Source organism: Jaculus jaculus, chromosome 2 (assembly GCF_020740685.1).
Source record: "Jaculus jaculus isolate mJacJac1 chromosome 2, mJacJac1.mat.Y.cur, whole genome shotgun sequence".
Lineage (NCBI taxonomy): Eukaryota > Metazoa > Chordata > Mammalia > Rodentia > Dipodidae > Jaculus > Jaculus jaculus.
Window position 1 is genome coordinate 10,021,149 of NC_059103.1, and position 22,046 is coordinate 10,043,194.

Here is a 22,046-nt window from a genome sequence, read left to right on the forward strand (position 1 = left end):
CAAGTTAGTGAGTGAAAGGGCATGACGAGGCTCTGGGAAAAGTGGGGGCTAACTCAGGCCTTGACCTATTGTGAGGATTAAGGACAGGACACCCGAGGTGAGTTGGGATACTCTTAGGGTGGCCCATGGGTTAAGGCAGATGGCTTTGGCTAAGGGGCAGGGGGTCTAGAGTTCTGCAGGGGCCAGGCTGGAATTAGAGTAAGATCAAAGGGTAGCTCCAGGCTGCTTGCGGGATGTCTTCAACTGGGGCCCACCCTGTGGGACATAACAGGAGGAAGGGGCCAGTTTTGGAGCATTCTTCCCACTCCCTCCCCACTAAAGTAGAGTCGCGCTGGAGCCCAGGCTGACCTAGAATTCACTATGTAGTCTCAGGTTGGCCTCGAACTCACAGCGATCCTCCTTCCTCTGCCTCCCAGAGTGCTGGGATCAAAGGCGTGCGCCACCACGCCTGGCTTGGAGCAGTCTTAAACCAGTGTCAACTCATTTCTCAGGGGCTGTGGGAGCCCAGGCAGCAGGAGAGGAAAAGGGAAGTGGAAAATGGAGTTCTCTCTCTCTGTTTCTCTCTGTCTCTTTCAGGTCCTCATGCTTAGGCTGCAAGAGCTCTTACTCACTAAGCCATTCTCTTTAGTCTCTTCCCCACTCTCTCTTGGTTTTAGCCTAGGCTGACCTGGAACTCACTCTCTAATCCCAGGCTGACCTAGAACTCACAGCAATCCTTCTGTCTCTGCTTCCTGAGTACTGGGATAAAGGTGTGTGCTGCCATGCCCAGCAATAAGCCCTCTACTCTTTTTTATTCTTTTTAATTTTTTTATTAACAACTTCCATGATTATAAAAAAATATCCCATGGTAATGCCCTCCCCCCCACCACTTTCCCCTTTGTAACTCCACTCTCCATCATATCCCCTCCCCCTCTCAATCAGTCTCTCTTTTATTTTGAAGTCATCATCTTTTCCTCCTATTATGATGGTCTTGTGTAGGTAGTGTCAGGCACTGTGAGGTCATGGATATCCAGGCCATTTTATGTCTGGAGGAGCACGTTGTAAGGAGTCCTACCCTTCCTTTGGCTCTTACATTCTTTCTGCCACCTCTTCCGCAATGGGTCCTGAGCTTTGGAAGGTGTGATAGAGATATTGCAGTACTGAGCACTCCTGTCACTTATTTCCAGGACCATGATGCCTTCTGAGTCATTCCAAGGTCACTGCCATCTGAAAAGAAGATTCTCTACCAAAAGTGAGAGTAGCATTAACATAAGGGTATGAACATTAAGAGAAGTGCTTACTGGGCAGTTTGATAAACATAGTATGTACATTTAGCCAGACAGCAGCAGATGCTACATCCCTAAGCTCTCCTCTCTTATTGAGGTGGGGTCTCATGCATTCTAGGCTGGCCTCCAACTCATTGTGTGGGTGAAGGTGATCTTGAACTTCTGATCCTTCTGCCTCCACCTCTGGTGCTGGGGTTCTAGGCATGTGCCACCACACCACCACCTGTTTATGTGGGGATGGAACCCAGGGCTTCATGCATCCTAGGAACCATGCTACCAACTGACCCAATATCCAACCTCTTTCTTTTCCAATAACCATGTTATCAAAAATTCATTAAGCTGGGCATGATGGTGCATACCTTTATTTTTAAAACTTTATTTATTTATTTATTTGAGAGAGAGAGAGAGGCAGACAGAGGGAGAGAGAGAATGGGCATGCCAGGGCCTCCAGCCACTGCAAACGAACTCCAGATGCATGCACCCCCTTGTGCATCTGGCTTACATGGATTCTGGGGAATGGAACCAAGGTCCTTTGGCTTTGCAGGCAAATGCCTTAACCGCTAAGCTATCTCTCCAGCCGGTGCATGCCTTTAATCCCAGCACTTGTGAGGCAGAGATAGGAGGATCACCAAGAGTTTGAGGCCTGCCTGACACTACAATAGTGAATTCCAGGTCAGCCTGAGCTAAAGTGAAACTCTACCTTGAAAACTTAAAAAAAAAATTCATCTATTTCTACACATTTGTTTCAAACATCTACATTCCAACCCTTCCCCCTCCTCCATTCTCAGTGTGGCTGATTCAAGCCCCCAGCTGTTGGTGAGGTTGGGAAAGCAGACCTTATGCCAGTCTATCTTTCTGAGCCTGTTGGGGGAGGGGGAAGAAGGCTTGCCTCCCAGCCCCCACCTCCCCAGGCAGGGGCAAGCAGAGCCTGGTGGGCCCAGAAAGCATTCTCTGTCCCTTTGTCCTCCACGCTCTCCATTTCCTGTTACAGCTGCCTGGGCTGCTCAGAGATGGGGTAGGGGTCAACTCCCTTTCCATCTTTCTTTTTTATTTTTTTTTGGCAGGGCCTTTTTAAATTATTTTTTCATTAAGAAAGATGGAAAGGACCTGGGAGTGGTGGTGCACGCCTTTAATCTCAGCACTCAGGAGGCAGAGGTAGGAGGATTGCCGTGAGTTTGAGGCCATCCTGAGACTTCATAGTGAATTCCAGGTCAGCCTGGGCCAGAGTGAGACCCTATCTCGAAAAACAAAACAAAACAAAAAATATTATTGGAGAGAGAAAAAGATAGCTACGGAGACAGAATGGGCACACCAGCAAATGAACTGCAGACACATGTGCCATCTTATGCATCTGGCTTACATGAGTACTAGGGAATTGAACTTGGGTCCTTTGGCTTTGCAGGTAAGCACCTTAACCTCTAAGCCATCTCTCCAGCCCTCTCTCTTTCTTTTCGTCTCTTTTTCCTGTATTTTTTATTAATAAAAAATTAGCCATGACCATATAAAATGGGTGGCTGGGCGTATAGTTCTTCTACACCAAAGAAATTAAGAAAATACTTGAGATAATGTTACAATAATTTATAATGGCATTCCTTGATAGAGGCATTTAATTTTAGCAGTTACATTTCTCATAAATATATAAAACTAACCCTTAGTGTCATGGATGAAAATCAAAGCTACTGATGTGCCAATATATATATATATATATATATATATATATATATATATATTTCCAAGACCTTTTTGGTGCTGTTACCTCAAGACATAAAAGATAGAGGAGATGATTTCAGAAAAGAACAATCGGTTGCTAGGATCTTCAGGTTCTTCAAACAGTTTAGAATGCCTATCACCGAGGGCAGATGCCCTCAAGTCACATAACCGGACCATGCCTTTACTGCTGCTATACACGAATGCGTTGCAGCTGTTCGGGTGGCATTCTGCTGCCGTTATCACTTCTGTGACCTCCTCCATGTTGGCTGGCTCGATATCCACAATATCTGGATAAAACGTCTGTCTGTAATTTCCAGATGCCAAAATTTCTCCGCAAGTCATCTGCTGATAAATATGTTTCATGGTCGCTGTTGATGGAGATGGAGTTGATGTGAGACGTATGGGCATTGGCAAATATTCTTCGTGGGCTGGCCTCGACTGTTAGATCCATGGGCCTAAAGACTGGCACTGGTAGGGTAGTGATGTAGAAGCATCTCTATACCTTCCATCCTCTTCCTTCAAGTTATAACCCTCGGGTCTTTTGTCCCTTTCACTGATTTTCCACAATTTTATTGTTTTATCGTTGGTAGGCAATGAAAATTGAGCAGCATTTTTCTGGGGTAACCACCTAATTTTGTTGATCTTCTCTTCTACTTCTAAACTTTTCAGATAGTCAAGTTCTGGTTCATGGCTCTGGAAGGTGCTGGAGACATATTCTCCTCTGCTATGAGACTGGATTTTGTTCTCCTGCTGGAAGATGACCACTCTTCCTCCTTTATCTCCGGTTGCAAGGAGTTCTCCGGAATGATTAAATTCTACTGTAGAAATGATATCTGCTGTTTTTGATGAACCTGATGGCTTTCAGGAATACTGGGGACACAGATTCTGCAGTGCGTCCCTTCAACGTGCAGCTGGAAGCACTTCTCCTTTTCCATGGTGGTGCTGCAGTTACCACACAGGCCTCTCTTCGTTTTTCGAGGTAAGGTCTTGCTCTAGCCCAGGCTGACTTGGAATTTGTCTCAGGCTAGCCTCGAACTCACAGCAATTCTCTTACCTCTGCCTCTGAGTGCTGGGATTAAAGGTGTGCACTACCATGTCTGGCTTTTTAAAAAATAATTTTACTTAATAATTTATTCATTTATTTGAGAGAGACAGTGATAGATAGATAGAGAGAGAGAGAGAAAGAAAGGGAGAGAGAGAGAGAGAGAGAGAGAGAGAGAGAGAATGAGCATGCCGGGCCTCCATCCACTGCAAATGAACTCCAGACACATACGCCACTGTGCATCTGGCTTTACCTGGGGAATTGAACCCCGGCCATCAGGCCTGCCTTGCACCTTAATTGCTGAGCCATCTCTCCAGCCCTTTCTCTTTCTTTTGGACAGGGTCTCACTCTGTAGCCCACTGGCCTTCCCCCTGATCCTCCTGCCTCAGCCTCCTCAGTGCTGGGCTTAAATGTGTGCACCACCATACCCAGCTCAGTGAACTGCAAAGCTGTTTAAGGCACAAGGGCAGAGAGAAGGTGTGGTCGTGCGTGTTGGCGCCCTCCTCCCGGGATCCAGGTAGGGGGCACAGGGCAGGACTGCATAGCAGAGGTGGAAGGAGATCACGAGTCCTGTGAAGAAGTGGGTTGGGATCCAGGGAGACTGGCTTGCTCCTAGACCCCTGTTGTACTTCCCAGGGGCAGGGAAGTGTCTATTGTCATTTAACAACTTGAGTGTGGAGAGCCACACTCTTTGCTTTCGTTTCTCAAGGTAGGGTCTCACTCTAGCCCAGGCTAACTTGGAATTCACTATGGAGTCTCAGGGTGGCCTCGGACTCACGGGGATCCACCTACCTCTGCCTCCCGAGTGCTGGGATTAAAGGCGCGCGCCGCTATGGCCAGTTTTGTTCCCACTTTGAGCCAAGTTCCTTACTGATACTGGAACTTGCTTTCTTTCATGAGCCCTGGTGATTCCCTGGTCTCTGCTCTCCTTTGCAGGGTTGGCATTATGGGTGTGCAAGGCCACACACAGATATTTACCTGTGATCCGGAGATCTGAACTCCAGCCATTTCAGGCCCCCTCAGGCCATTTTCTCCGGAGCCCTTTCTCCAGCCCAAGCCTATACTATTGTTTTTGTTTCTTAAGAGACAAGGTCTTGCTATGTGGCTGGACTTGAATTCTCCACCCTCCTTCCTGAGCCTCCCACGTGCTAAGATACCCGGAGGGACCACCTTGCCAAGCTTAAGTCTACATTCTTAGCAAGTTCCCAGGACATCCTGTGTATGTGGGTGGTCTGAGAACCAAATAAGAAATTTTGGGCCAGGTGGCTTCAGGACAGACGAACACTGGCCACCTCAGTGGGACCAGCAGGAGGTGCTGTATATATAAGTACCAATCAGAAGACCAGAGGACTAAAGGTTTGACCTTGATCATGAAAACAGAATTTCTGAGGGCAATCACTTTTCTTGGAGTTTCCCTCATCATTTTATTTCTTTTTCCTGCACTGGGAATTGAACCTAGGGACAGACAGACAGACACACACACACACACACACACACACACACACACATTCTAGTCAAGTACTTTGGAATGGAGGCACACACAGCCCTTCACTGTGGACACTAGCCAGACACTCTACTGCTGAGCCATGCCCCCCGCCCCCTCCCCAACCTTTTGTCAACATAGGGACCAAGACTGTCCAACATTGCCACATTCCTTGTAGTCCCCTTTACTGTTCTATTTTACATAGTTCAAACCCAACGTGGACTATGTCACAAGACCGTATTCTACAAAAACAACAACAAAAACCAAAGCTAATGGCTGAGGGTGTTGTTTAGTGGTAGCATGCTTGCCTATTGTGCCCAAGGTGGTGAGATCATATCTTTAGCACTGAGAAAAAAAAAAAAATTCAACTCAGGGATTGGAGGCGCTTGCCTGCAAAGCCAAAGGAACCAGGTTCGATTCCCCAGTCCCCATGTAAGGTCCCACGTAAGCCAGATGCACAAGGTGGTGCGTGTGTTTGGAGCTCGTTTGTAGCAGTTGGAGGCCCTGGTGTGCCCAGTGTTTCTATCTGCCACTTTCTCTCTCTCTCTGTCATAAATGAATAAAAACTTTAAAAGATTCAATTCAGATATGATTTTAAGGTCATAATTGCCTCTATCATTGCAGGGATCAAATACTGAAAAAAACCCTTTCAACTTGGAGGCTATTTGTAACCTGTGGCCTCTCTTCTCAGTTGCCATGCTGTAACTGTCCACTGGAGGGCGCTGTTTGAGCTATGCATTGATACTAGAGGACAAACCATCCGTGCCATGCACTGGAGGTGCTATTTAGTAACTGCCTAGCAGTCAGAGGAGGCCTGTCCAGGAGGGTGGCAGGATGGAAGGGTGGAGGGCATTGTGGAAAGATAAAGACTCTAGGGGCAAGGGGCATGCAGGGCAGCCCTGTTCTGAGGAAACTAGGCATTGACCTCGTTCCTTCCTGGGAAAAAGAGAGGGATCGATTGAGGCCATCCTGGGGGCACTTGCTGGTCTTTGGTTGACTCCCATGAAGCTGGGTTATTGCTCTGCAGAGTTGAGATCCTGAGGCCAGGCAAGGGACATTGCTTTCCTATGCTCTCCCTTTCCTATGTCCCTACTTCAGGCTGTTCAAGGTGTTCCTAGAATCCCCCAGAGAGGGACTGGGGGTGTGGCTAAGTAGGGCATGGCTTTCCTATCAAGGAACAAAATCCAGTGTGGGGCTGGAGGGATGGCTTAGTGGTTAAGGCGTTTGCCTGCAAAGCCTAAGGACCCAGGTTCGGTTCCCCAGGACCTGCATTAGCCAGATGCACAAGGGGGCACACGTGTCTGGAATTTGTTTGCAGTGGCTGGAGGCCCTGGCACACCCATTCATTCTCTCTTTCTCTCTACCTCTTTCTCTGTCAAATAAATAATAAAAAATGTTTAAAAAAACCAATGTGGATTTATGAAGGGGAAAGTGGGGGTGGGGAGGAAATTATCATGGTTTATTGTCTGTAAGTATGGAAGCTGTCAATAAGTTTTTTTTTAAAAAAAGCATATACCACCAAAAAGTAAACAAATAAACAACCCCCCCCCCAAAAAACCTAAACCCTGATGCATGTTACATCTGCCCTCAAATTCCCTTGCCAAAGATGACCTTGATCTCCTGATCCTCCTGCCTCCACCTCTCAAGTGCTGAGATTACAGGTATGTCACCACACCTGACTTCTGCCCATGAACTTGAACAGCACAGAAGGCAGTGAAAAACATAATTGCATTGAAGTCCATGGTCCCACTGATCTTCCCCAGCCCAGCACCTTTAGGAAAGCCAGGCATGTCAGTGCTTGCCTGTCACCCAGCACTTGGGCAGCTGAGGCAGGAGGTCTGCGAATTCAAAGCCATGTCTCAACCAGACAAAAACAGGAAAACAAAACTGAGGTGTAGCTAAGCTGGTGGAATGCTTACCCAGTATGCTCGAAGCCCTGGGTTCCATCCCCAGCACTGCATAAATCAGGTGTAATGTACAGGTCTGGCACCCCAGAACTTCAGAGACAGAGGCAGGCTCAGTTTCATATTGAATTTAAGGCCAGCCTGAAGTATGTACTTGAGACCCTGTCTCAAAAAAGACAAACCAAGGGCTGGAAAGATGACTCAGCGGCTAAGGCGCTTGCCTGCTAAGCCCAGGGACACAGGTTTGATTTCCCAGGACCCATGTAAGCTAGACACACAAAGTGGCTCATGTGTCTGGAGTATGTTTGTAGTGGCTAGAGGCCCTGGCAGGCCCATTAGTATTCTTTCTCTCTCTCTCAATTGTCTCTCTTTGCTTGCAAATAAAATAATAATAATAATAATAATAATAATAATAATAATAATAATAAACAAGAAAGAAAAAAAAGGCCAAACAAAACTGGGCTTGATGGTGCACATCTTTTTTTATTTTATTTTATTAACAACTTCCATGATTACAAACAATATCCCATGGTAATGCCCTCCCTTCCCCCACCTTCCCCTTTGAAACTCCATTCTCCATCATATCCCCTCCCCATCTCAATCACTCTCTCTTTTATTTTGATGTCATCATCATCATCTTTTCCTCCTATTATGCTGGTCTTGTGTAGGTAGTGTCAGGCATTGTGAGGTTATGGATATCCAGGCCATTTTGTGTCTGGGGGAGCATGTTGTATGGAGTCCTACCCTTCCTTTGGCTCTTACGTTCTTTCGGTCACCTCTTCTGCAATAGACCCTGAGCCTTGGAAGGTATTGAGATCTCACAGTGCTGAGCACGCCTGTCACTTCTTCCCAGATGGTGCACATCTTCAATCTCAGCACTCTGGAGGCAGAGGTAGGAGGGTCACTGTGAATTTCAGGCCAGCCTGGGAATACAGAGTGATTTCCAGGTCAGCCTGGGCTAGAGTGGGACCCTACCTCAAAAAAAAAATAAATAAATAAAACAGGGCTGGAGGGTTGGGTTAGCAGTTAAGGCACTTGTGAAGCCTGAGGACCCAGGCTTGATTTTCCAGGTCCCACGTAAGCCAGATGCACAAAGGGGGTGCATGCGTCTGGAGTTCGTTTGCAGTGCCTAGAGGCCCTGGTGTGGCCATTTTCACTTTCTCTCTCTCTCTCTCCCTCTTAAATAGATAAATAATTGAAAAAATAAAACAGCTGGGCACGGTGGCACATGCCTTTAATCCCAGCACTGGAGAGGAAGAGGTAGGAGGATCACCGTGAGTTCAAGGCCACCCTGAGACTACGTAGTGAATTCCAAGTCAGCTTAGGCTAGAGTGAGACCCTATCTTGAAAAACAAAAAACAATAGCAACAACAAAAATGACATACTATGTACTTTTAAAGATTTATTAAGTTTCATTTCAGAATTAAACAAAGATGACATGAGTATATTGTTAAAGGCTATTAAATTTCTATGGTCAGGAGGGTACTTAATAGGTTGATATTGTATATATGTAAGTACAATGATTGAGATGGGGAGGTAATATGATGGAGAATGGAATTTCAAAGGGGAAAGTGTCTGGGGGGGAGGGAGGGAATTACCATGGGATTTTTTTTTATAATCATGGAAAATGTTAATAAAAATTAAAAAATTAAAAAAAATTTCTATGGTCAAAATTTAAGTTTTCTCGGGCCAGGTATGGTGGCGCATGTCTTTAATCCCAGCACTCAGGAGGCAGAGAAAGGAGAACTGCCATGAATTCAAGGTCATCTTGATACTACATAGTGAATTCCATATCAGCCTGGGCTAGAGTGAGACCTTACCTTGAAAAAATAAAATAAAATAAATAAATATATAATTTAAGTTTTCTTAAATATGATTCCACTCAATAATGTCTGCAAAATGTCTGGCAACAAAAGATCTCTTAGATAAGGCTTTACTTTTACTGATGCTTACAAAATGGCTTAGAAACAAAAAGATTATGTTTTATTAAATGAGATACTTAAAACATAAATTAAACTATATCCAAATACTAAGTTTACATTTTCCTTTATTTATTTATTTTTTAAATTTATATTTATTTATTTGAGAACAACACACACACACATACACACACACAGAATGGGCACAGCAGGGCCTCCAGCCACTGCAAGCAAACTATAAATACATGTGCCACCTGGCTAATGTGGGTCCTGGGGAATTGAGCCTCGAACCAGGGTCCTTAGGCTTCACAGGCAAATGCTTAACTGCTAAGCCATCTCTCCAGCCCTGTTTACCTTTATTTATTTATTTTTACTTAAAAATTTTTTTTGTTGTTGTTTTTCGAGGTCAGGTCTCACTGTAGCCCAGGCTGGCCGGGAATTCACTGTGTAGTCTCAGGGAGGCCTTGAACTCATGGCTATCCTCCTACCTCTGCCTCCCCAGTGCTGGGGTTAAATGCGTGCGCTGTCATGCCCAATTTGCTTACCTTTTTTTTTTTTTTTTGATATGACAGCTGCTTCTTTGTTTACAATAGATCTCTCTTTAACTTATTTATTCATTTTTTGTTGTTGTTTTGTTTTTTTGAGGTAGGGTCTCGCTCTAGCATAGGCTGACCTGGAATTCACTCTGAATTCTCAGGCTGGCCTTGAATTCACAGTGACCCTCCTATATCTGCCTCTCAAGTGCTAGGATTAAAGGTGTGTGCCACCACGCCTGGCTCTCTTTAACTTATTTTTACTTATTTACTTGTAAGTAGAGATAGACAGACAGAGAGGATGGGTATGCCAGGGCCCTCCAGTCACTGCAAACAAATTCTTGATGCATGTACCACTTTGTGCATCTGGCCTGGGTCATTAGGCTTTAAGACAAGTCTCTAAGCCATCTCTCCAGCCCAACAATAGATTTCTTAAATGTTGTTCTGCTCATATGTGCTTTCCAACTAGATAAAGCTTTTATCTGTATGATAGAAAACTTACTCTAATAGATAAAAATTGGGCCAAACTATATAAAAGTTCATTGTGACTATGAAATGAACAATTGACAGTAATAATTTACCAAGATTAAGTAAACTGGGGCTGGAGTGATGGCTCAGTAATTAAGACACTCACCTGTGAAGCCTAAGGACCCAGGTTCAATTCCCCAGTACTCACATAAACCAGATGTACAAGGTGGCATATGCGTCTGGAGTTCATTTGCAGTGGCTTGTGGCTCTGGCATGCCCATTCTCTCTATCTGCCTCTTTCCTTCCATTTGTCAAATAAATAAATAAGATTAATTATTATAAGGGATCTTTAAACCTGATAAGTAAAAATGTCAAAATTGGATAATTCCTTAAACTGTATCATGTTTAAATAATTTAGAATTATTCAAGGTATTGCAAATGTTGCTTCAGTACTAGTTCCTTATAGTTCCTACATTATTTAACCCAAATTTTCATACTTCCAGAAATTTTAACTAACTCTTCTTATTCAAGTAAAAAGAAACAACAAAAAAACACTTTTTTTTTTTTTTTTTTTACTTCTACCAACAACACTTCTTCTTCTTCTTTTTTGAGGTAGGGTCTCACTCTGACCTGAAATTCACTCTGTATTCTCAGGGTGGCCTCAAATTCATGGCGAACCTCCTGCCTCTGCCTCCCAAGCGCTGGGGTTAAAGGCCCAAACAGCACTTCTTATATTTTCTTTCCTTTAACTTTTCTTTAAAATCTTATTTTTATTTCTCTTTTTTTTTTCAGGATTACACTTTTAATTTTTATTTCTCTATCATATGAGAGAGTGAGAAAGAGAAAGAGGCAGATAGAGAGAATGGGTGCTCCAGGACCTCCAGCCACTGCAAGCGAACTCCAGACGCGTGCTCCACCTTGTGCAGCTGGCTTACATGGGTTCTGGGGAATCGAACCTGGGTTCTTAGCTTTCTCAGGTAACTGCCTTAATCACTAAGCCCTATGTTACTATTTATTTTTTTGTTTTTGTTTTTCTTTTCCATGTTACTATTTTTAACCTTAGATATACTCATATGTGTCACCTGTAAAACATCATGTCATGTACAAGAAAATCCATCTATAGATATATAATGACCAGAGCCAAATGGCTCATAGATTTAACACGGCCCAGGAGTTTCTTTCGTAATGGCTCTGATGAGGATCACTGTCCTGAAGAGCTGTCTCCCGGCCTGTTCAGCATCACTGGTAAGAGACTCTTGAGAAAGCCTCTCAGCCACTTTGTGCGCTTGGCAACCAGGACGGCACAAAGTGCAAAGTAATGTTTGGCAAATGGCGAAGGGAGAGTTCAGGCTCCCCGAAGCCAAGCCTGTGTGAGAACTCCAACCCTTGCCTGCAGCAAGTGTGGAGGGAGAAATGTCCCCAGTCCAGAGTGACATTTATTTTTGGCTTTTTAAAAATAGCCAGCGTATTGTCTTTTTCTGTGTATGACTTGACAGCTCTGCGACCAGCTTCTTGCTCTGGGTTACAGTTCTTCTAGACACATTCTTATTAAGGTAGATCTGTACCTTGGTTATTTCCTGCAAGGTAAAATTCCTTCTCTTGTGTTCCTGGACTCCCTAATATTTACTGAGATCTCTTTTTTTTTTTTCTGCTTTCCAATGCCAGTGTGCATTCTTTTTTTTTTTTTTTTTTTTTTTAAAAAAAACAACATTTCTTGGGGGCTGAAGAGATGGCTTAGTGGCTAAGAGCTTGCCTGTGAAGCCTGAGGACCCTGGTTCGAGGTTTGATTCTCCAGGACCCACGTTAGCACAAGAGGGCGCATGCGTCTGGAGTTTGTTTCCAATGGCAGAAGGCCCTGGCAATCCCATTCTCTCTCTCTGCCTCTTTCTCCCTTTGTCTGTCTCTTTCACATAAATAAATAAATAATAAACAAAAAATATTTAAAACATTTCTTGGAAGCTGGGCATGGTGGCTCATGTCTTTAATCCCAGCACTTGGGAGGCAGAGGTAGGAAGATCGCCATGAGTTCGAGGCCACCCAGAGACTACATAGTGAATTCCAGATCAGCCTAAGCTAGAGTGAGACTCTACTTCGAAAAACAAAAACAAAAACAAACAAACAAAAAATTCTTGGGCTGGAGGAATGGCTTAGTGGTTAAGGTGTTTGTCTGCAAAGCCAAAGGACCTAGGTTCGATTCCCCAGTACTCATGTTAGCCCAATGCACAAGGGAGTGCACGTATCTGGAGTTTGTTTGCAGTGACTAGAGGCCTTGGTGTGCCTATTCTTTCTCTCTCTCCCTCTTTCTCTATCAAATAAATAAATAAAAGTAAAATAATAAAAAAATATTTATTTAGGGCTGGAGAGATGGCTTAGCAGTTAAGGCACTTGCCTATGAAGTCCGAGGACCTAGGTTCAATTCCCCAGTTCCCACGTAAGGCAGAAGCAAAAGGTGTCACATGTGTTTGGCATTTATTTGCAGGGGCTAGAGGCCTTGGAGTGCTCATTCTCTCTCTCTCAAATAAATAAATAAATAAATAAATAAAATATTTTAAAAAATATTTATTTAGCTGGGTGTGGTGGTGCACACCTTTAATCCCAGTACTTGGGAGGCAGAGGTATGAGCATCGCTGTGAGTTTGAGGCCAGCCTGAGACTATATAGTGAATTCCAGGTGATCCTGGGCTAGAGCTAGATCCTACTTCAAAAAAACAAAAACAAGCCGGGTGTGGTGGCACACTCCTTTAATCCCAGCACTGGGGAGGCACAGGTAGGAGGATCGCTGTGAGTTCGAGGCTGCCCTGACACTGCAGAGTGAATTCCAGGTCAGCCTGGACCAGAGTGAGACCCTACCTCGAAAAACAAAAAAAAAAAAAAAAAAAAAAAAAAAAAAAAACCAAAAAACACCCCCCCCAAAAAAAAAACCAGAAAACAACAACAAAAAAAGCATTTATTTGAGAGAGACAGAGGAAGAGAGACACACAGAGAGAATGGGCATTACAGGGCTCCCGGCCACTGCAAACAAACTCCAGATGCATGCACCACTTTGGGCATCTGGCTTTATGTGGGTTCTGGGGGATTGAACCCAGGCCAGCAGGCTTGGCAAGTGAGTACCTTTAATGACTGAGCCAACTCTCCAGCCCCCCCTAGTTAATCATCTATTTGCCTGTTTATACAATTTGCTCCAGCAGCTTCAATTCCAGATGATTTCAGAAATACCTGTTGTTGCCTGGGCCTCTGGACTGCCTCCTGGTATGGGAGGCCTCTTGCCTCACTCCCCGCCTCTACCTCCTTCCTCCCTTCACCTGTGTGCAGTCTGGTTCGCATTGCTGGTAGAAATCACCCAACCCAGAGCAGCTGGTGGGAAAAAAGGAGGTTTATTTTGGCTTACAGGCTCGAGGGGAAGCTCCATGATGGCAGGGAAAACGATGGCATGAGCAGAGGGTGGACATCACCCCCTGGCCCACATAAGGCGGACAATAGCAACAGTGGAGTGTGCCAAACACTGGCACAGGGAAACTGGCTATAACACCCATAAGCCTGCCCCCAACAATACACTGCCTTCAGGAGGTGTTAATTCCCAAATCTCCATCAGCTGGGAGCCTTGCATTCAGAACACCTAAGTTTATGGGGGACACCTGAATCAAACCACCACAACTGGCTTCATTAACATCTCTTGCTGAGTTCCAGACCATGCACCCGCTCTCTCCTGGGACTATGCCAGTTCCTGCCTGCCCCAGCCCTGTTCCTCAGTACTGCGCACCCAGCCTCCATTACAGATGCAGACTACGTTTCCTGCTACACCGATGTGGACCCCTTCCACCTAAAATGGGAGGGGCCCTTCAAAATTATTGTCACTCCCATGGAAACTCCAGGCAGGTCTCCCTGGTTTCATTTCTCCTCTCTAAAGAAAATGGAGGCCTAGAGAGATGGCTTAGCTATTAAAGGCATCTGCTTGCAAAACCTGATGGCCCCGGGGTTCCATTCCCCGGTACCCACATAAAGCCAGATACACAAAGTGACACATGCATCTGGAGTTCATTTGCAGCTTCAGGAGGCCCTGGAATGCCCATCAATCCTCTCTCCCAATAAATTAATAAAATATTTTAAAAAATGGAGCCTCCCACTACCTCAAAATTCACTGCCTTTTTCTCCCTGGCTTTGTCAGTTTTTTTCTTTCTAGAGCTACTTCTTAGGACCAGGTCGGCACATCTACCTCAGTCCTCACTATTGGAACCCTGTGACTGGAACCCTCTCTTATGCTCAACTGTCTAAATGACAGAATTGAGAATGTTAGAACCACAGTATCTCAATTTTTGCTTTTTTTTTCAAGGTAGGGTTTCACTCTAGCTCAGGCTAATCTGGAATTCATTATATAGTCTCAGGGTGGCCTCAAACTCACAGCAATCCTCCTATCTCTGTCTCCTGAGTGCTGGGATTAAAGGTGTGCACCACCATGTCCAGCTGTGTCTTGACTTTTTAAAACAATATATATATTTTTTATTTATTCACTTGAGGGAGATAGAGAATGGGTGCACCAGGACCTCTAGCTGCTGTAAATGGACTCCAGACGTATGCGTCACCTTGCCCATCTGGTTTACGTGGGTACTAGGGAATTGAACCTGGGTCCTTAGGCTTCACAGGCAAGTACCTTAACGATTAAGCCATCTCTCCGGCCCTACCAAGTGACCTAGAGTACTCATCTCAATTGTCATTTCCATGAAATGGCCCAAAACCATCTGTCTAATTATTGTTTCTCTGAAGTGCCTAAAACCCCAAGGCAGAGCAGAGCACCCTGCAACTGAAGAATTCCAGTGACCCTGTTGCCTTCGATAGGAACCTCCTAGTCTACAGGAAAGTTACTTCTGACCAGCCTGGCCAGAGCCCTCCTCAGACTTTCCCCAGTAAAGCCGGCCTCAGCTGTTGAGGTTGGGCCATGTCTTTCCTCATCTTTCACTTTCTGCTTTTTTCCCCTCTCCAAATTCCTGGTTTAATAAGAACTGTTTATTTTGATTTAAAAAATCCCAAACATCAATATGTGATTTTCTACTTTATTATTATATTATCATTAGCACCATGCTCTAACCAACTGAGCTAACAGGCCACATATTTTCCTTATTTATGTATTTTAGAGAGAAAGAGAGAGAATGGGCACACCAAGGCTTCCAGCTACTGCAAATGAACTCCAGATGCATGTACCACCTTGTGCATCAGGCTTACATGGGCAAGCACCTTAACTGCTAAGCCATCTCTCCGGCCCTACTTTTTTTTTTTTCCTAACAAGATCAGCCTGGGCTAAAGTGAGACCCTGCCTCAAAAAACAACACAAGGGCTGGAGAGATGGCTTAGCGATTAAGTGCTTGCCTGTGAAGCCTAAGGACCCCGGTTCGAGGCTCGGTTCCCCAGGTCCCACATTAGCCGGATGCACAAGGGGGCGCATGCATCTGGAGTTCGTTTGCAGAGGCTGGAAGCCCTGGCGCACCCATTCTCTCTCTCTCTCCCTCTATCTGTCTTTCTCTCTGTGTCTGTCGCTCTCAAATAAATAAATAAAAAATTAAAAAAAAACAAACAAACCCACAAAGCACTCAGAAGGCAGAGGTAGGAGGAGTTCGAGGCCACCCTGAGACTACACAGTAAATTCCAGGTCAGCCTGAGCTAGAATGCGACCCTACTTTGTGAAACCAAAACCAAACCAAACCAAACCAAAAAACCCCTAACCAAACAAAAACATCAAAAATAAAAACTGGTTAAAATGGCGGCACAGGAACCACACCAAAGCAGCCTAGGGGAGAAAAGGCAAAAAAAAAAACCCCAAAACAAAAAACAACGCAGCAAAATATACTCTTCTACTAAGAAGTGAGGTGTATAAGGAATTAAAATGGCAGCAGAGAAGTAGGAGAGATCCAGAGCATCCAGAGCCCGCAGCGGCAGCATCAGCTCGGCTTGAGCCGCAGGAAAACCCAGGTGAGGGGATTTTCCACTCACACCGGAGCTCTTCCCAAATCCAAGAAACATGGAGAACCGCAGCGAACAACAGAGGAGCAGATCACGAGGAAGAGGATCACGTGGACCACGGAGAGAACTAGAGCCACCATCCACAGCCTCCCCTCTCCCCTCCCCACCACCAGTGCAAGTGCCAGGAAGCACCAGAGACCAGGGGAGGGAGATCACAGCATCTAGCACCGGCAATCAGAGCAGTGATCCAGCTACCCAGCCAGCCTACTTGAACCCACAATGCACCAAAGATGGACCCAGGCAGGAGTGCAACATAACTGAGACCAAAATGATCCCCAAAGGTAACCGGGATTACACCAGGTCAGTACCTGCCATATAAACCTGGTATAGAGGCCTGAACCAGAAGTGCTAATTGCACCTTCCATGTCAGGGTGAATTATATGTTAAATCTGATGGATGGTCAGATTTGCCATTCTTAAAAAAGCTATATTTTGGGCTTGTTATTTGTTGCTTCTAGATTTATAGTAGCTTTGTTTCCTCTTCTGTTGTACTTTCCGGAAAGGTCTCACTTGGTCACAAGCTGACTTGGAACCCTCAACAGACCAGAAATCTTAACTTCCTAGTTGACAGGATTAAGGGTGTGGGGCAACACACACCCTAAGGGACAGTGACTTTGTTAGAGGATCTGGTTGTCATAATACTAATTCTTACATAAATACTCTGTGCTGTTTTTCATTGAAAGTGTACATTGTTTAGTTAAATTTTAGAATCTGCCTGTATTTTGTTCCACTCAGCCTACTTGCATACTCTCATAGCAGGCAAAACCAACACCTGGGGTCACTTTTGTAGATACCCTGAGAGTCTTGAGAGTCACACATAGCACCTTAAGCTTCTACCCTGAAGATATATAACATCAGATTGATTGATACATCTAATAATACTGTAGCTAACTAGAAAATCCAAGCATTAAGTTAATCCAAGCTGCAAAAATATATACATTATAACAAAAGAAACACCAAAAATCCAGACAATATAAATCCACCAAAAAGTATTAATGCATCAGAAATGACCTCCAGTGAGAATGAGTTAGAGGAAATGCCTGAGAAAGATTTCAAAAGAATGATTATAAATATGCTCAAAGGAGTCAAAGAGGAAATTGAAGGAATGAAAGAGGAAATCAAAGGAATCAAAGAAGACACAGGACACCAATTTAATGAAATAAAGAGGACAATACATGACATAAATAAGGAAATAGAAATAATAAAGAAAAACCAGTCAGAATTACTAGCAATGAAGAACACAGTCAATGAAATAAAAACTCTGTAGAAAGCCAGGCATGGTGGTGCATGCCTTTAATCCCAGCGCTCGGGAGGCAGAGGTAGGAGGATTGCCATGAGTTCAAGGCCACCCTGGGACTCCATAGTGAATTCCAGCTCATCCTGGGCTAGAGTGAGACCCTACCTTGAAAAACCAAAACAAATAAACAAACAAAAAAACTCAGTAGAAAATCTCACTAGTAGAGCTGGTGAAGGAGAGGACAGACTATCTAAGATAGAAGACCAGATGGCAGATCTAATACAGCCCAACAAAAAAGACAAACTAATAGGAAAGTATGAACGGGAATTTCAAGATATTTGAGACATTACAAAAAGATCAAACTTAAGAATTCAGGGCATAGTAGAAGGAGAAGAGTTTCACTCCAAAGGCATAGTAGGCATTTTCAACAAAATCATAGAAGAAAACTTCCCCCAAATTGGGAAAGAGGTGCCAATGCAGATGCAGGAAGCCTTTAGAACACCAGCCAGACAAAACCTGGAAAGAACCTCCCTTTGCCATATTATAATTAAACTACCAAACACACAAACCAAAAAAAAATATTGAGAGCAGTTAGAGAGAAAAATCAAGTTACCCACAAAGGCAAACCCATCAGGATCACAGCAGATTCAAACAGACGGAGAAATAAGGACACTCCACAACAAAAGCAGGCTAAAGGGATATTTGAAGACAAAACCAGCTCTACAGAAAATACTTGAAAGAATCCTCCATGCTGAAGAGAAAGAAAAGCACAATATAAGGAACCTGGAAAAAACAAACAATACTCAAATACTAGTTAACACAAGAGGGCAAAGGTAAAACCAGAAGAACTACAAAAAAAAAAAAAAAAAAAAAAAAAGGCTGGAGAGATTGCTCAGTGGTTAAGGCACTTGCCTGCAAAACCTAATGATCCGGGTTCAAATCTCCAGTACCCATGTAAAGCCAGGTGCACAAAGTGGCTCATGTATCTGGAGTTCATTTGCAGCGGCTGGAGGCCTTGTCATACCCATTCTTCTCTCTATCTCTCCACTTACAAAGAAATAAAAAATATTAAAACAAACACAAAAAGAAGCAAAACAAAACCAAATATCTTCAACACTCTGGCTGGGAGGGCAGGACTCTCCAGCTCTTGGCACATCAGTGGCCTCCTGGCCCACTGCCTGTTCTCATCCTGCCTCTTATAGGCCCTGGCCAGCCCTGACTCAGCGTCTGTTTACATGTTAGTAATGCGTCTTGGATGGCTGTTCTTGGGAACAGCTGGTGAGGTCACATGAGGTGCTATCAATGTTTGACACCCAGAGAGCTCCTTAACATGTCCCTAGGTGCTCCTGGCCCATCTCCACAGTCATCCAACCGAGAGCCATGTTGGAAGCCCAGGCTGCTTAGATGGCACTGGCCAAGGTTCCAGGGCCACGCAGGGTGAGTGAGACACAGGGAGGCATAGGAAGAGAGTGACCTGCCTGGGATTTCCTCCCCTGGCCTGGGGACAGTGCAGACCGGCTGCACAGTTGGCTGTGTGTGTTCAGATGTTCTGTGGCCAGCTGGAGCCCCAAGCTGCACATCTATGATATCAGGTTCTCCAGGCAGGGTTGTTGACTAGCCCCAGATTCAGGCTTGCGTCCACGTTAGGACTCAGGGTGGGGGTGCTTCTCTGCTAGCCCCTCCAGAAAATGCTCTGCTGTGTAGATCTCACTTGGTTCTCACTCATACCACCGCAGCTTTGTGCCTGGCAGGAAGCCAAAACCCAGGCATAGTGACATTCTCTGCAGATAAGGACAACGCATTTGCTTCGTCTCGTCTCTTCTCATCATCCTGAACATGGAAGGTCCTGGACTTCGGATCACCGCTCTGACCTTGAAGCCGAGGAATCTTGGGAGCCACCCATCCCTAATGTGACTTCAGGAAACTGGGTTCCAGATGCTCCCAGGTCCTCCTGGCTCTTGTCTTCAGAACACAGCAGTGTGGGGTTCCCTGTCAGGTCTATCTGGGCGCATTTGCAGTGGCTGGAGGCCCTGGCACGCCCATTCTCCCTTTCTATCTGCCTTTTTCTCTGTCTATTGCTCTCAAATAAATAAATAAGAATGATTAAAATATTAAAAAATATTTTATTTATTTATTTGCAAGGGGAGAGAGAGAGAGAAATTTCCCATTTCTGTCTCTCTTTTGGGCTTTAGTTGGGGATGAGCAGACTGTCAGACTGTAAGTGACAATGATTGTGAATTAAAGGTGTATGCCACTATGCCTGGAACCACACATCTAATTTTAGTTTCATTGATTTTTTTTTCCTCTTCTATATTGTTTATCTCCATTTGCTAAATTATACTTTTTTTCTTGTTAGCTTTGGGTGTAATTTGTTATTTTTCTGGTTTGGTCGTTGATTTGAGTTTCTTTTCCCCTCCCTTCTTTCCTTTCCTCTCTTCCTTCCTGTTTTCCCCTCCATATTGTTTTTCTTTTTGAAGATTTATTTGTTTGTTTGTTTGAAAGAGAGAGAGAGAGAGAGAGAGAGAGAGAGAGAGAGAGAGAGGGAGAGAGGAGAGAAAGAGAGAGAATGGTCATGCATTGGCCTCTAGGCACTGCAAACAAACTCCAGAACTATGCGCCACCTTGCGCATCTGGCTTATGTGGGTTCCCTGCAGCCCTGATATCATTTGTTTTGGGTACTCCTCTATCATTCCTTGATGACATGTTGATGGACCCAATATTGTGCAGGTCTGGTTGAGGTAAAAACAGCTACTGTGAGGTCATGAATCCAACAGCCACTTCATGTCCAGAAGACAGCATTTCCAAACCCTTCTTTGTCTCTTACAGTCTCTCTTCCATAACGGTGGCTGAGCCTTGAAGGCTGTGATAGAGATGTTCCCTTAGTGCTGGGCACTCAGCTGTCACTGCTCAGCACTTTGGTGAGCTTTGGGTCTCCCCAGTAGTCACCGCCACCTGAAAAGAGAAGCTTCCCTGACCAAAAGTGAGGGCAGCACTAATATATGGGCACAAACTTAAATATTTAGAAGGAAGTTTTTTAAAAAAATATTTTATTTATTTATTAGAGAGAGAGAGAGAGAGAGAAGGAAAGAGGCAGGTAGACAGAAAGAGAGAATGGGCATGCCAGGGCATCCAACCATTGCAAACAAACTCTAGACACATGCGCCACCTTGTGCATCTGGCTTATGTGGGTCCTGGGGAATCGAACCTGGGTCCTTTGGCTTTACAGGCAAGTGTCTTTAATAGTAATGCTCCAGCCCAAGAGGGCAGTTTTGATAATCACCATATATCCATTTAGCCAAACAACAGTACCTTCCCCTTAGGGCTTGTGATCTTCCCAGACATAGGTGCTTGATCAAGCTCTCAGTGCAGGCATGTATTCCCTCCCATGGAGTAGGCCTCAAATCCAAGCAGAGAGCGGTTGGTTGCCTCCATAGCAGACATGCCACTATGGCCTCTGTGGTGGTTTGATTCAGGTGTCCCCCATAAACTTAGGTGTTCTGAATGCTAGCTCCCCAGCTGATGGATATTTGGGAATTAATGCCTCCTGGAGGGAGTGTATTGTTGGGGGCGGGCTTACGGGCTTTATAGCCAGTTTCCCCTTGCCAGTGTTTGGCACACCCTCCTGTTGCTGTGGTCCATCTTATGTTGGCCAGGGGGTGATGTCCACCTTCTGCTCATGCCATCGTTTTCCCCTGCCATCCTGGAGCTTCCCCTTGAGCCTGTAAGCCAAAATAAAACTCTTTTTCCCAGAAGCTGCTCTTGGTTGGGTGATTTCTACCAGCAATGTGAACCGGACTGCAACAGCCTCAGTGGGCAGATCTTGGCGGGCTGGCGGGGGGCGTGGCTCCCCTGGTCTGCTGCTGGTGAAGACTGTTGAGGACTCCTCTCCCCCAGCAGCCTGCGTGGTTCCTGCCAGCACTCTGTTAGCTTGCCAGCACGGAGGAGGCTTCCAGCTCAGCCCCATCTTGATTTCTTAGTGTACTTCAATTCAAGCACGTAACCCTCAAAATTCTCAGGAACCTAAGGTCACAAAGTGGCGGGCTGTTCATGCATCAGCCGATTCTGTAGTGAAATGGTGCCAACAACTATTAGCTATATGACTTTGCGTGCTATCATTTCTGATTCTAATAAAGATTAATTAACTCATAAACATAAGATTGGACCTTATCTTAGAAGGAATACTCTCATTAAAGCAATGAATGACATCATTTATGAATTTATGAGACTGGAAAAAAATTCATAGAAGGCTTGTGCAAACACTTCTCATGTGGTTAATTATTTTTCCAAGAACTGCATAAAAGTCAGTCTGCGTGAGCCTGAGGATTGTTCTTAAAGTTGGGTGAAGATTGAATCGGGGGCTTGAGCGGGGGGTTGACTCGGCAGAAGCTTGACAACTGGAGTTTGGATCCTGTAGCAGTTAGCCTCATGTCACGGGGTGAACCTCCAGACCAGACCCCACTTATGGGAGAAAGAAA

General features: G+C 44.8%; 1 pseudogene; it reads right to left on the reverse strand.

The window, feature by feature from the left end:
• Positions 1–3,017: 3,017 nt before the first annotated feature.
• LOC101607473 lies at positions 3,018–7,242 on the reverse strand (annotated as a pseudogene).
• Positions 7,243–22,046: the final 14,804 nt, after the last annotated feature.